This window comes from Chrysemys picta, chromosome 1 (assembly GCF_011386835.1).
Source record: "Chrysemys picta bellii isolate R12L10 chromosome 1, ASM1138683v2, whole genome shotgun sequence".
Taxonomy (NCBI): domain Eukaryota; kingdom Metazoa; phylum Chordata; order Testudines; family Emydidae; genus Chrysemys; species Chrysemys picta.
In genome coordinates this window covers 210,091,769-210,106,202 of record NC_088791.1, presented here as the reverse complement: position 1 = coordinate 210,106,202, position 14,434 = coordinate 210,091,769, and the positions used below count along the sequence as shown (strand labels likewise).

The following is a 14,434-nucleotide window of genomic DNA, read 5'->3' as shown; positions in this document are numbered from 1 at the left end:
ATCTCTTCCTGGTTTGGACCCTGGTTTCTGCAGGATTGGAACTGCCTGACCCAGGCACTAGATACTACAGCAGTTGGAAGACTCTTTTTGGGGAGTGGAAATTAATCACAGATGCCCTAAGATGTTCTGCTTATCTCTCATCTCCTGAATTCAAAACTGAAACTAAACCTAGTTTCTTTGTCTCTGAGTCCTGCTGCCCCCTCTCACTGAGGGACTGAGCAGCCCTGACTCATTCTTGGCCCAGCAAACTGCTTGTCCACATCATCCCATGCAGAAGCCTTCCCATTGGCCTTACTAGTCCCTTGTGTCCTCATCTCTGACTCTCAGAACCCTAGTGAATGGTGTCAGAGGGCTCTGGCTACTATCGTTATATTATTATTGTTATAGTTCATAGAGCAGGACCCTATTTGTATTACCAAACAGACATTGCCTGTAAAAGAGTTTGAAAGGGAAATTTCAAAATTTATAGTAGGATGTTTAGTCACGTGTCCTCCCAGTTCTTTTTCATATAGCACTTATGGAACAATTTGGTACGTATCTCCAAATTCCTGTACTATAGTGTTTAATATTTTTGTTTAACATACCGAAATATTGCAAAGTAAAATAACCATGAATATGAAACAATACTTAGTATGCAAATTTGAAAAAGTAAATACAATATTTAGATATTTGAAAAACAGCTTCTAAACAGAAATAACTGGATAATTTACTATTTTTTGGATGAATTACATATGTAGATATCTACCACTGTAATTTTACATGGCACTTAAAATAAGTATAATATGCTAAAGAAAACAATGCAAAACAAAATCCTTACACCAAAGTGTTTGCAGCCTAGATGTACTGTGAACAACCAGAAAATACTGTGGGGATGTTATTGCTAGTATGTTTCATAGAATTAGTGGGTTTTACAAAAGGAAAAAGTGATATGAAGGAGAGGAGGGAGAGGACCTGCCAAATATTGATTAGGCTTTCCTGGCTTCAGGAGTACGATGAAAAAAGGACAGGGGATGGGTGGGGGTGTAGAAGGAAAGGCAAGTAGAGTTGTAGGCAGGATTGAAAACATCAAGTGTTTCATGTATGAATGAAGCATGTAGTTCTAATCACATCTTCATTTCTTTTTTAAGAAAATAAATGATTTGCATATTACGATGTTTTCATTTTGAGCATGAGCCAGAAATTTCTTTAGACATACTCTATAAGTTCTAGAACTGATAGTATACCATGTCTTAGATAAATCCTTCAATACTTGTAAAGGTAGCTTCTTAGATTATTGTTGTGTCGATATTGTGTGTTCAGTAAGAAAGTTGTTTAAAAAGTTATAGACGGTGAGATTTTTTGCTGAAACTAGCTTCAGAATGTTAATATTTGTCATAAAGATCAAAAATTGAATATTTGTCAAATTATATACAATTTCATAATGTCATAGCTATTGTTTTAGCGAGAATACCCCATGCTATCTCACATTTTGAGATTTGTTAAGAATTGCTATGTAATTCAATCTTCTAGCCACATTTTAGCAGTTAATAAGGGTGATTACACAGAATTCTACTGCTATTTATAAGATTGTAGAAACTGTAATTTTCTTAGTTGTAGGTGCCAGTTGTCTAGAGATGCTGGATCAGTATATTATCACATGCCATTTACAGATAAACACACACCATTTACAGATCTTATTGGTGACAAAAATGTATCGACTTTCCCTTCATTTTTACGAGATTAGTATATATGGATTAGTATCCTCATTTTGCATTACCTGCAAAGATACAAATATTATTATTTGTGCCAACATTTGAGCACATTTAGAACATTTACTGCCATAGTCTATTTTTTTTAACAAAAACACAATTCTTAACATTTTACTAGATGATGTAGGTCTGATGCTTCTACAATTCTCTGTAAATGAGGAGGATGAGCGTGTGTGTGTGTAAATAGTTAACAGATAAGGTGCCAGTAGATTGTGCTCAAGAATATGTAGCATAGTTCCAGAGTTTTGTCAGTGAAACTCATTGTGCATTGCAAATGGTTTCCTTTGGCTGCTCTTTGTATAAGTTCTTACCATGGTGTGAGAAGTTTTCTCATATAAATCAGGAGTAATACCATTTTAAAGTACTTTATTTTCTTCATTTGGATTTTGGAGGGTCTATGTGGATTTGTCAGTGGATCTAGAAATCAAAAAGCTGTGCACTTGGGAGCTGCACAACCTAATGAGTTCATTCAAGCCTGGTATGAAGATTGAGACTACCTGCATAATGACTGTCATCTCACAAGCTACAGCGCTGCAGCCTTTTTCTTCACCAGAGGCGCAAACACTTTTCTGCATCTTTAATTTTGATGCAAGCAGATTGCTGTACTTGATAAGCAGAGCTTGACTTGGCACTTATTCAAAATGAGTTTGATAGAGGCCGGGAGCCATTCCATTTATGGGCTTCTGAAAATGACTCAACATTTTGTTCTTAGGGATTGGATTTAATGATCTTGATGGTTACTGACACATCAGTCTTTTCAGCATCCCTTCTCCTTTTATAATTAAATTGAAGGTTGGCATTAGGGAAGCTGGTGTTCTGTCAGGTAGTATACATTTTTCCTTGCCTAGAAAAGGAAGGCTGTACATTCAGCCAGGTATTATTCTGCTCCAGCTGATCATGGGGAAAAGAAAGGGAGAGAGATAGCAGGCTCTCTGTGCTGAAGTAGATTCAATTATCCATTCATTAGGGTATTGTTAGTGAGGACTTTTTTTGTCTGAGGGCTCTGTTTTCTATGAAGTATCATATTTAAATATGTTTGTTTTTAATCACATCATGGATTTCTGTGTGATCGGTTTCAATTCAGACGGGATTGCACTGAAAGACTGGCATTTGGCTGTGTGGAAAAATCCCCTCTAATTTGCTGTCTTTGTAGATGTTGGCAGGCCTAATTTATCTGCCGTGTGTCCATATGCTTTTTTTTACTTCAGCTCCAGTGTAAACGTACGTGGTGTCTGGCATATAAACTGAGGTCCATTGACTTTTGCCATTGAATTGTCAAATACTGTTTATCCTTCTCAATCTGTCATAGTTTTCTTTATTGTTAATTCTGCATGTTCTGTGTCTGCAGATAAATACAGGCATTATAAGCAGATTACTGTTTGCAAACATAATAAGTATGCATGGAGACACTAAAAAGGAAATACCTCCAAAGTACAAAGTAAAAAGGAAATGCCTCCAAAGTATGAAAAGTAAGCTGGGGCACATCTATTACGTGAATGTACCTTTAAAAATTCAAACCTCCCTTAAAATTTTAGATTTCTAACAGCTTAGGGTAAAATTCTACCGCCTCATACAAAGTCTCAGTAAAAGGACTTTGCAAAGAAATCAGAGAAATCACTGGGAGATAAAATTGTGCATGTTCTGTTGTATTTTGGTCATGCCGTACTCTGGAGAAGTTGACATGCTTTGGCTCATAAAGAGAAACGGACAATTTAAATTATATATGGTAAAATGGGCTTCCGAGCTGGCCTCCAAACTTATATCTGTAATGATTTGCATGTAAAGCTTATTGGTGCAAACTGAGTTGCTGACGTTTATGTGCAATGCTGATTGCGTGCACAAATTATTCACACCAGCAAAATTGAACAATTAATCCACTTTTGAGAATTCATCCTATAATGTTTTACTCGTAGGCTTAACGAAAATTAACGTATGAATTGCAAACAATAACATTTCACATGTAATGGAGAAAAAAAATCAACCACTATTCTCAAAGCTGTATGTTATATAGTGCATATGTATCTATAATGCTTGTCCGTTTTTAAAGTAAACAGTATCTTTTATGTTACACTGTACGGGCATAAATTCAGGGCCAGATTAAAGCAAACTGGGGCCCTAGATACAACAATATGGAGGCCCTCCCTGGCTCTGCCCTGATGACCCCATCTCCCACTTAGAGTAGCAGTATCAGGGGATATCCTACATGCCCAGATAGTCATGCATTGTGATGGAGAGACGCCTTCTTTCCTTGGAAGTAGCATGAGGGGCCCCTCCTCTCTTAAGGAGCATAGAGAGCCCACACTACTTACCTCAGTTGCTGGGATGTATCTGCTTGGGTGAATGATCCAGGTCCATCTCATTCTTCTTCAATAGCTATGCACCGTTCTCTGTTGGGATGGCATTAGTCTCCCAGAGCAGTGTGTCTTGGAGATGTACAGAGAAGGATATATATTTTTCAGACCCATTTGTATCAGGCTGCCTGCAGACTCAGGAAGATGTATTCTGCATTGGTTACATGTGAGTTATGCTTTAAAGTTTTTTTCATATTTTCTTTGAAACCATGAGGGCTAGAAATTTATTTTAATGGTTATTATTCCACTGTCCCTTGAAAGCCAAGATGGATGTAATCACATGACTCCAGGAGCTGGGGACTTATGCACAGAGTCTATGCCTAAATCTGGTCCTGCTCAGGTTCTGCACAAAATGACACATACTAAACTGAAAAAAAATGTAGGCACCACAATCTACAGAAGGAAAAAAGAAGGTAGTGTTTTGTGTGTGTGTGTGTGTGTGTGTGTGTGTGTGTGTGTGTGTGTGTGTGTGTGTGTGTTTTGGGGAGGAACCACATATTAGAAAAAAACTCATTCTTTGTTGATTTTAGGGCATAGGTATCAACCATAAGTTTGTGCCTCCTATAATTGATAACACATAGTGAATTTTCTTATCACTACTTGTACTCTATTTTTACTGTTCAGATTTCAATAATGAAAGTGCACAATAACCTCTCATGGCAAATAAATAATTGTTTTTGTTTTCCTGGAGCCGACTTGGTCTGAAGTGCTGTATCTATCTCGGCAGTGTTTCAACAAGCAATGCCTTTGCAGGCTCCATGCTGAGAATTGGCTCTAGTGTATTAAAACAAATACCCACACATTCTCTGCTCAACGCTTTTCACTCCCTCCCTCTGGCCCTCATTTACAGCAGTTCTTAATCTCATATTGGCGTTCGTTAAATAGATCCTTATTAAGCAGAGCAAAAGCAGAACAATGTCTCTTTCTTGGTGGTTACTAGATAATCCCCTCATGAGCACCAAGGACCTAGATATATTGAAGGGGATGAAAAATGCACTCAGATCTCTTCACCAAAGTTGTTGGGTAGTTTTTGATTTATTTTTTTAAACCTTTTCTCTAGAATGTGGAATTTCATTAATCTTGCATAAAGCCTGAAGGTTTCTCTTTAAAAAAACAAAACGGAATAGTCTTGTTGCACCGTGGGTTGGTCTACAAAATAAAAGAATCATAGAAATGTATGGCTGGAAGGGATCTGGAGGAGTCAAGAGCAACCCCTGTGCTAGGGAAGGACCAAGTAAACGTATTGTAGACCATCCTGACAGACATTTGTCTAACCTGTTCTTAAAAACCTCCAGTGATGGGGATTCCACCGCCTCACTTAGCAGCTGATTCCAGAGCTTAACTACCCTTATAGTCAGACAGTTTTTCCTAATATCTAACCTAAATTTCCCTTGCTGCAGATTAAGCCCATTACTTCTTGTCTTTCCTTCAGTGGACATGGAGAACAATTGGCATCTCCCCCCCCACACACACACTTCTCTTTTTAACAGCCATTAACATATTTGAAAACTATCAGGTTCCCCTCTATGTTTTTTTTTCTCAAGACTAAACATGGCCATATTTTTTAACCTTTCCTCATAGGTCAGGTTTTCTAAACTGTTTATCATTTGTGTTGCTGTCCTGTGGACTCCTTCCAATTTGTTCACATCTTTTCTAAATTGTGATGCCCACAACTGGATAAGTACTCCAACTGAGTAGAGCAGTGCTGAGTAGAGCAGGATAAGTACCTCCCCTGACTTACAAGCAACACTCCTGCTAATAGACCCCAAAATGCAACTGTATCATACTGTTGACTCATATTCAATTTGTGATCTGCTATAACCCCCAGAACCTCTTCAGCTGTACCACCTCCTAGCCAGTTATTCCCCATTTTATAGTTTTCATTTGATTTTTCCTTCCTAAGTATAGTACTCCGCACTTATCTTTACTGAATTTCATCTTGTTGAATTCAGACCAATTCTCCTTTTGAATGCTAATGTTGTCCTCTAAAGTGCTTACCACACCCCCCACTTTCATGTTGTCTACAAATTTCCATTATCCAAGTCATTAATGTAAATATTGAATAATTCTGGGCCCAGAACTGACCGCTGCAAGACTCCACTAGATATGCCCTCTTAGTTTGACAGGGGACCATTGATAACTATTCTTTGAATATGGTTTTTCAACCAGTTGTGCACCCACCCTACAGTAATTTTACCTAGACCACATTTCACTAGTTTGCTTATGATAATGTCATGTGGGACTGTGTCAAAAGCCTTACTAAAATCAAGACCTAGCATGTCTATTTGTTCCCCCTATACACTAGGCCAATAACCATGTCAAAGAAGGAAATTAGGTTGATTTGTCATTATTTGTTTTTGACAAATCCATGATGGCTATTTCTTCTAACCAACCCTATTATCCTCTAGGTGCTTACAAATTGATTGTTTAATTATTTGTTCCAGCATCTTTCTAAGTATTGAAGTTGGCTGACTGGTCTATAATTCCCTGGTCTATAATTCCCTGGGTCCTCTTTGTTCCCTCTTTTAAAAATAGATACTATGTTTGCCCTGTTCCAGTCACCACTAACCTTCTTAGTGAAGACTGAAGCAAAATAGGCATTAAACACCTCATCTTTCTTGACGTCATCAGCTTTTAGCTCTCCTTCTCCACTAAGTAGATGACCTACACTTTCCTTCACCTTTCTCTTGCTCCTAATCTATTTAAAGAAGCTATTATTATTGCCCTTTATGTTCAATGCTCATTTTATGCCTTTGCCTTTCTGATTTTGTCCCTATGTGCTATTCTTTTGTACCCTGTGTTAGCAATTTGTTCATGTTCCCACTTTTTGTAAGATTCCTTTTGGGTATTCAGATAATTAAAGAGCTCCTGATGGATCTATAAATGTCCTATTACTATTCTTCCTATCTTTCCTTCTCATCGGGATAGTTTTCAGTTGTGCCATTAATATTTTCTCCTTGAGAAACTGCCATATCTCATGAATGCCTTTTTCCCTTAGATTTTCTTCCCATGGGACCTTATCTGCCAGTTCTCTGAGTTTGTTAAAATCTGCTTTTTTGAAAACCACTGTACTTATTCTGCTGTTCTCACTTTTTCCTTTTCTTAGAATCATGAAATCTACCATTTTATGGTCACTGTCACTCAAATTGCCTTCCATCTTTAGATTTGCTGCCAATTCCTCCCTTTTGGTCAGAATCAAGTCTAGAATGTCTGTACCTCTGCTTACTTCCTCCACATTCTGAAACAAAAAGTTTCCAAGACCTTGGAAATTTTGTGTTTTGCTACATTACTTTTTCAACAGATATCTGGATAAAGTCCCCCATTACTACCAGGTATAGTGCTTTTGATACTTCTGTTATTTGTGATATGCCTCACATATATTCTTTTGTCTAGGTATGCCTCAACTATGTCTCTTCCTGAGTTGGTGGTCTATAGCAGACCCCTACATGACATCACTTCAGTTTTTTTTTACCCCTTTTCTTTACCTACAGACTTTCAACTAGCCTGCCTCTCACCTCCTTCTAGACCTCAGAACAAGTGTACATAATCTTGATGTATAATGCAACACTTTTTATCATGCCCATCCTTCCTGAACAAGCTCTGCTCCTCTATACCAACATTCCATTCATGAGACTTATTCCACCAAGACTCCAATTGTCATAATTTAACTTATGTATTAATACTTCTATTTCTTCCTGTTTTTCTCTATACTCCTTGCATTTGTGTATGGTGTTGAGCAGATTTCCTCACTGATTTCCCTCTTGTTGCTCCTATGACACCTTTGTAAATTTCCATGTTCCCCACACACGTTCTAGCCCTTTGTTAAGTTCCCCTTTTTATGCTTACCTGTGGGCTTTTGTCACCTGGCCCCTTTGAAACTAGTTTAAAGCCTTCTTCACTAAGAAAGAAGGTAAGGGAAATAGCACAGCAGTGTCTTCTGAGGGCAAACATGACTAAAATATTACATATGGCAGGAGTTATGCAAAAACATCTCTATAGCCTCAGACTTTGCCATGGTATTATGCACTTTTATTGAAACAAGACACATGATTTAATTGCTACCATTTAGATACTTTCAATGCTGCTCCCTCCCCCCCCCCGAAATGAAATAGATTTTGGGCCTCAAATCCCCGTCCGGGGAGGAAATCCCAAAAAGCCGAACATGTCCGGGAAAATAGGAAGGGGCCTGCGCCGCTGGGTGCTGGGCCGGGGGCTGGCCCGGGGGCGCTGGGCCGGGGCCCGGGCCGGCACCCCAGAAGCCAAGCCAGACTGGAGACGCTGGGGCCGGGGCCGGCAGCCGTAGGGAGCCACTCGGTTGCAGGGGCCAGACTGGGCCACGCCTCCGCCTCCCATCCTCCCCAGCTTACCTGCTGCCTGCTTCAGGCTTCTCACGAATTAAATGTTCGCGGGAAGCAGGGGAGGGGGCAGAGTTGGGGCGGGGACTTTGGGGAAGGGGTGGAGTTGGGGCGGGGGCATGGGCGGGGCTGGGGGCAGGGGGCCCCGTGGAGTGTCCTCTTTTTGGACACTCAAAATATGGTAACCCTAAGTAGTTAGGGTGCTCACACAAGATGTAGGAGCTCCTGTTCAATTCCTTCATCTCCTTGAGGAGGAGCAGGATCATGCCCTTCCCATTGAACTAGAGAGTTATTCTCTCTGTAGTCCAATTGTTTAATACAAAGTGTAATGGCTTCAATTAGAGAGATCAAAAGAGTCCCGTAGTCCAGTGGTTAGGTAACTCTTCTGAGATGTGTTAGAGCCCTGTTCAAATTGCTTCTTCTTATCAGGCAGAGATTACTCATTTAGAACACCTGCATCTCTGGTGTTCTAAGTGAGTAATCCAATCACCAGGCTAAACATTATATAAGGGAGGGCCTCTCCCCTGGGCTATTTTGTGTGGAATAAGTCAGATGCCTAAATCATTCTTACAAGAAATGCCTGACTCTAGGAGAGGGGCTCCCCACTGAGCATTGCAAGCAGAGATAAGTGCCTTCTTGCAGCCCAGACTCTAAGTGACGGGCAGGGCTTAAGACACACTGCTCTCATTAGCATCTCCCACTGGCTAATTTAGGAAGCTCCTTGCCTAGAGTGCTGGCTTCTTTGTAAATCGCTTTCTAAGGTGCCTATCTCTCCCCCTATATTGCATAGGGGAACCCAGGTGCCTAACTGAGGCTTTGTGGATTCCAGTGATTTTCAAGCTGTGTAAAAATAGGCATTGCAACAATCAGCACAGGAACACCTAAATCCTTAAAATCTATCTTTAGCCACCTAAATAAAAGTGATCAGATTTTCAGAGATCCAGAGTGCCTGCAGCTCATGATAGCTTTGCATACATGACCAGACTACTTAAAAAAAAAAAAAAAAAAAGCCTTCACCAACCAAAAAGAAGCAGCCTGATTGGTATTGGATTTCCCTTCTCCAGAGCCATCTAGACTGGCTGCAATCTGGGCTAATGGTGTATGTATAGATCCCAGTTGTGCCCTTAATTAGTATAACCCTTCCTGGTGGGAAGACATGACCTTATAAAAACCCTGCCCTCCATTTTGGATTATTTGTCCCACTCCACCAAAGCTCCTGACAAAAAAGTAGCCAGAAGCAGGTAAAATTTCTTTATTGTTTAGTCAGGGTTAAATTGGTGACTTGCTGTAATAGGTATAGCTTGAGCTGTAACAGTAAGGGTTCAAATTTCCTTGCTTGTCACAGTAGATAGAAGAGAGAGCAATAACAGATAAGAAGGGGAGGGATGGTAAATGCTGGAATAAAGCTCTAATCCTCTGTCCAGACTGTCCTGTCACAAATAAGAAAATGATGGTTGGGAAGAAAAGGAACAATAATAACAAAACCCTTCATGCCTCAGAGCTTGTTGGGAACAGTGGGGAGTTATCATTAGACTTCTCTTCTGATTGAGCTTGATTTTGGAGTAACAGTGAAAAATGGACTAACTTCAATATTTATAATTGTGTATTTTGATGGGAAAGATTTAATTAAGTGGGCTGTTATCAGATGGGTGACCGGTCTTCAATTACCTACATTGCTCAAAAGACAAACTACACACCTTCAGCCATTCCATGTTGCAACAGCCTGGCCATCCCTTCTTTTAAAACAAGTTAGTTAGAATTAGTGTCATGTGTGATGTTTCTTTGTCACTCATTTTGCACCACACAATCCAGTTAAAATGATAAGTGAAAAGCTATGTTGGAAATGGAGTAGCAATAAAATGTTTGTTGATAGGGGCCTAGAGGATAAGGAAGGATTGGTATTCTGTTTGGGTGCTAGCCATGTAGTCTTCCTATTAAAAAAAAATAATAATATTTTTTATAATTAAAAATACATTATTTACATGCAGCATAGCTGAGGATATGCTTGTCAAATCAAATCTTGTTGGGAGGGAGGGAAGAGAATTGTTCTCTCATTTCTGCCCTGTGCTCCAACCTCTACAATGTACAGGTGGGGCAGGTGATGCAGAAACATTCAGCGATATACAGAAAATATATGATCTTTTGGGGCACAATTCTGCACCACCAATGTCAATAGGAGCCTTCACTATGATTAAAATGTGGACTGAATTTGACCCATAGTTTACAAAAAGGTGAGGTCACATGTTCTCCTGACACAAAGTATGTGCTGCTGTTTTTTGTCCATTCTCAGGGTAAAAGCAAGCTCAACAAAGTTATGGACAGTTTGTACTGTCATTTTAAAAGTACTCTTCCCTTGGATAAAGTATAAATAAATGCTTTCCTGACAAGTGTCTAAAACAAAACTTCTCATTTATCATCCATAACATAGTAAAGAGATTATTTAATGGACTGGAGAAAAGTTTCTTTATTAGCTAATTTTCTGAAGGGATTATTGTCATGGAGCCAGAAAATAATGTTGCAGATACCGGACAGTAAATAATTTGATTTTCTGATTAAAGTATTCCATTTTTTTATGTAAAAGGAAGCACATGTTGTACGGGAGTGATGTCAAAGCTATTAGTTTGCATTGTTTAGTACCCATGCAAGGGACAGATGGCACACATTTTAGACAAACTAAGCTATTGATGTTTAGTAATTGCTCTTTCTAAAATCAGGATTATGATTAAGAGTCTAGTCCTCAACCTTCCTATTAAGTGAGGTGTTGCTTGTTTTAATCCCTTACTGTAGCTATAATACATAGTAAACAATGGCGTTTATCCAGAATATTAATAAATAACTTAATTTAGAGAATATGACACTTGTTTACAGATTGAGGAGAAAAAAAGTATTCGTTCAACTCAGCAGAATATTCCAACTGGTTCATGTCACTGGAATGTTGCAAAAGCAGCTGGAGCATATTGAGGAATCTGGACAAATAATTTTATTTCCAAGACATTCAAACCAAAAAATACAGTAATCATTTATTATACCATAGTGTTTAAAAGAAAAATACACTTAAGTGACATTTTAATTTTGATTTTGAAGCCTTTTGGAAATTTAATTTTAGGAGCAAAACTTTGTCCTGTTTTTTTCAAAGGCAATAGAAAGTTTCTCAGACCTGGTGTCACAGATTGTAGGACTGGTCTGTGTTTTAAACCACCATGTTTTCAAGGTATTTGGGAGAGACCTAAGGACTATAAAGGTTGTGTCAGGGTTGGGAGTAGGGAATCCATGCGGCCAGTAGTCTACAGCAATCCTGCTTCACCACTGATCAGTCTGAAAAAAAAGATACAGATCTTCAGTCCTGCAATTTATTGCTTGCAGCCAGACAGCTGTGTCCCTGTGGAACCCCAGTGACTCAGTGGAGTCTTGCATAGAGGCAGCAGTTTATTTGTGCACAAGAAGTAGCAGGATGACGTTTGTAGACAACTAAATAATAGCTCCATGTCTACTGTACTGTTGCCTGTTATATTAGGCGCACACACACACACACACAGGCAAAATCTGAGGTAGCAATATTTATCTATTAAGGCCAAAGTGTCAACTTTTTAAGGGCAGACACTACACATGTTCAATAGGCATTAAAAAGAAAAAAATAGCTACACTAAGAGACTACATTTTAGGCCAGTATAACACTAATTTATGATGCGGGGCAACACTTTTCTTGAAAGGAGTTGTAGAATGATAGGTGAGTTTGAGTAGACTATCAGTACATTATGTAATTATTTTAACCAGTTAAATAATATGCCTCATGTTTTCTTAATCAGCATTTCTGTGCCTGATTTTTAGCACAATCAGGCGCACATTCTGATACCCTTTATTCATATGGAATAGTAGCTTACTCCATTGAAACCAGTTCTATTGAAATAAGAGGGACCGTTTGAGGACTAAGAAGCCACCCAATGAGAATAAGGGTACCAGGATCTGGTCCTCAATTATTAGTAATTAATTTATACTAAATACCTGGCATTTCTCAATTATTTTGACAGTCCTAAGTGAGGCCACAGAGGTAGTGACTGTCATGATGTCTCTGGGAACACTCATAAAAGAAGTTAAAAGTATATATTTTGCTACATTTTGAGAACACTGGCCAAAGCAAAAAAGCTAGACACAACTTAGGGTTTAACTTTTCTAAAACTGACATGCAGTCTCCAAAAGGCACTCAGGTGAAAAAGTAAAGGAAAATTATACCTTGCTTACAATGTCTGGTTGAGTTGGCAGCGTTCAAGGTCATTTTTGTCTGACAAGAACCCTTCCTTCCCTTTTAAACTTTCAGTAAAACTTGGCATTGTATGTGCTATGCCAATCACCCTAAACATCTGCCTTTCAATCAACTAAAAAACAAACCCAGGCTTTTTGTTCTTCATCATTATTATGTCACTGTCAGAAATCATTTATGAATCTTTGGCATTGCCAGTGCACGATAACTGGAAAGTATTTAAGAAATGCACTATAATAATACAGACAACAATAGATAGAATGTGGTTAATAAAAAAAATGTTCATAACTATAAGAGATCCCAAAGAATTTGGCAAAGAAACTAACTAAAAACTGGTATTTTAGTACAACCATTATGGATTCAAAATAATTATCACACAACTTTGGACATTAGAACCTGCTGAGAAAGAAATGTAAGTAGGGCAATTAGGTTGAGCTCCCACTCTATTCCAAAAGTGCCTTTGGTACCACAAAAGAGTAACCCATATTCTGTTACATCCAGAGGATTGTATCTCTAATAGTTCATTAGCCTCCTTTCCCCATATTTCATAGTGCTGAGTGTTGTACTCATTACTAGACAGACAGAGAGAGAGAGAGGGGTATTACTGCAGGATGGTCTCAGTGACAGAGAAAGGAACAAAACTGTAGTCTATAGGTATAAGTAGGTAAGATTCAGGTATGGATTAAGGCAGTAATGCAAAAGCTTACAGGTCTCAAGCCTGAAAAGACAATAGTTTAGCCTAGCCAACTCACTAAGGCCCAAAGCCTAATAACTTGACAACTAACACACAAACAACTCTATATCACAAGATGTCACAACATAGTAGGTGTTGCTAAATTGCTAACAGGCAATTTATACCAGCTTTAGATAGTTTATGTTGGGAACATAAGCAGATGTTCACCACAAAAATGCCATGGCAACTAATTGAAGTATATGCTAATAAGTTTAAGGTAAAAGGCCTAGTAACCTGTGGGAGGAAGGCTATACGGATAAGGAAAAGGGGCTGAAATCCCTGCTGAGTATGCATTAGGCATAGCGAGCATCAGCATTCCCTCTAATTATGCAGTGCCTTGTTTTCTGTGAGAGTGAAGAAGTATTTTAAAAGTTACAAAAGTATGAACCATTAGAGGAGAACTTGTCCACAAGGTGTTAATTCACCTCAAGTTATAAAGTTGTTTTGTGCATAAGGAGAACATTTGACACTTCATTTTTCATAGAAAAAAATTCTGGGTGTGCCTGAAATGTATAAAGAGGTGTCATTAAAGTCACAATCATAACTGGGACAATACAGATGAATAGAATATGAGTACAAAGCACTATGATTTTTATTAGAGCAAATATTTGCAAATCACTTCTGTATTATTTGAGCAGATCTATCCTGGGTTGTAGAGGGAGAAAAATATCGAGAAAATCTATTTGGTATTTTTGTCATATTAGAATTTCGGAAACAGATTTTTCACATAAGTTCTCTGGAATTTTTTTAGGAACCCTTAATACTAAAGCAGTTTAGAATGCTGCTGGCTTCAACGCTAAGACCATTCACTGCTCATTGGTAATTCTTCTCTAAAATGTGTGAATGCTAAAATGTTATTGTGGGATTACATATCTGTTGCATTTCAGTGACTTCTAGAACAAAGTTGTTCAAGTTTACAAGCAAAATTAGGAAGTTTCTAGTTGCCATTCCTGAAAAGCAGTGTAGGAACTGACAGTCAAGCTGTATTT

At 38.6% G+C, this 14,434-nt stretch overlaps 1 protein-coding gene across 4 annotated transcripts in view; it reads left to right on the top strand.

Moving 5' to 3' along the window:
• The window catches only part of IL1RAPL1 (interleukin 1 receptor accessory protein like 1), a 1,133,236-nt gene that overhangs the window by 490,369 nt on the left and 628,433 nt on the right, over window positions 1–14,434 (top strand). For 2 of the 4 annotated variants that reach the window (XM_065591106.1, XM_065591101.1), the window contains exon 1: window positions 8,988–9,695. The exons of the other annotated variants lie outside the window; for them this stretch is intronic. The gene's annotated coding sequence lies outside the window, so the exon portion shown is untranslated. Of the gene's footprint in view, window positions 1–8,987; window positions 9,696–14,434 lie in introns of those variants that run through there. 4 annotated transcript variants of the gene reach the window in all.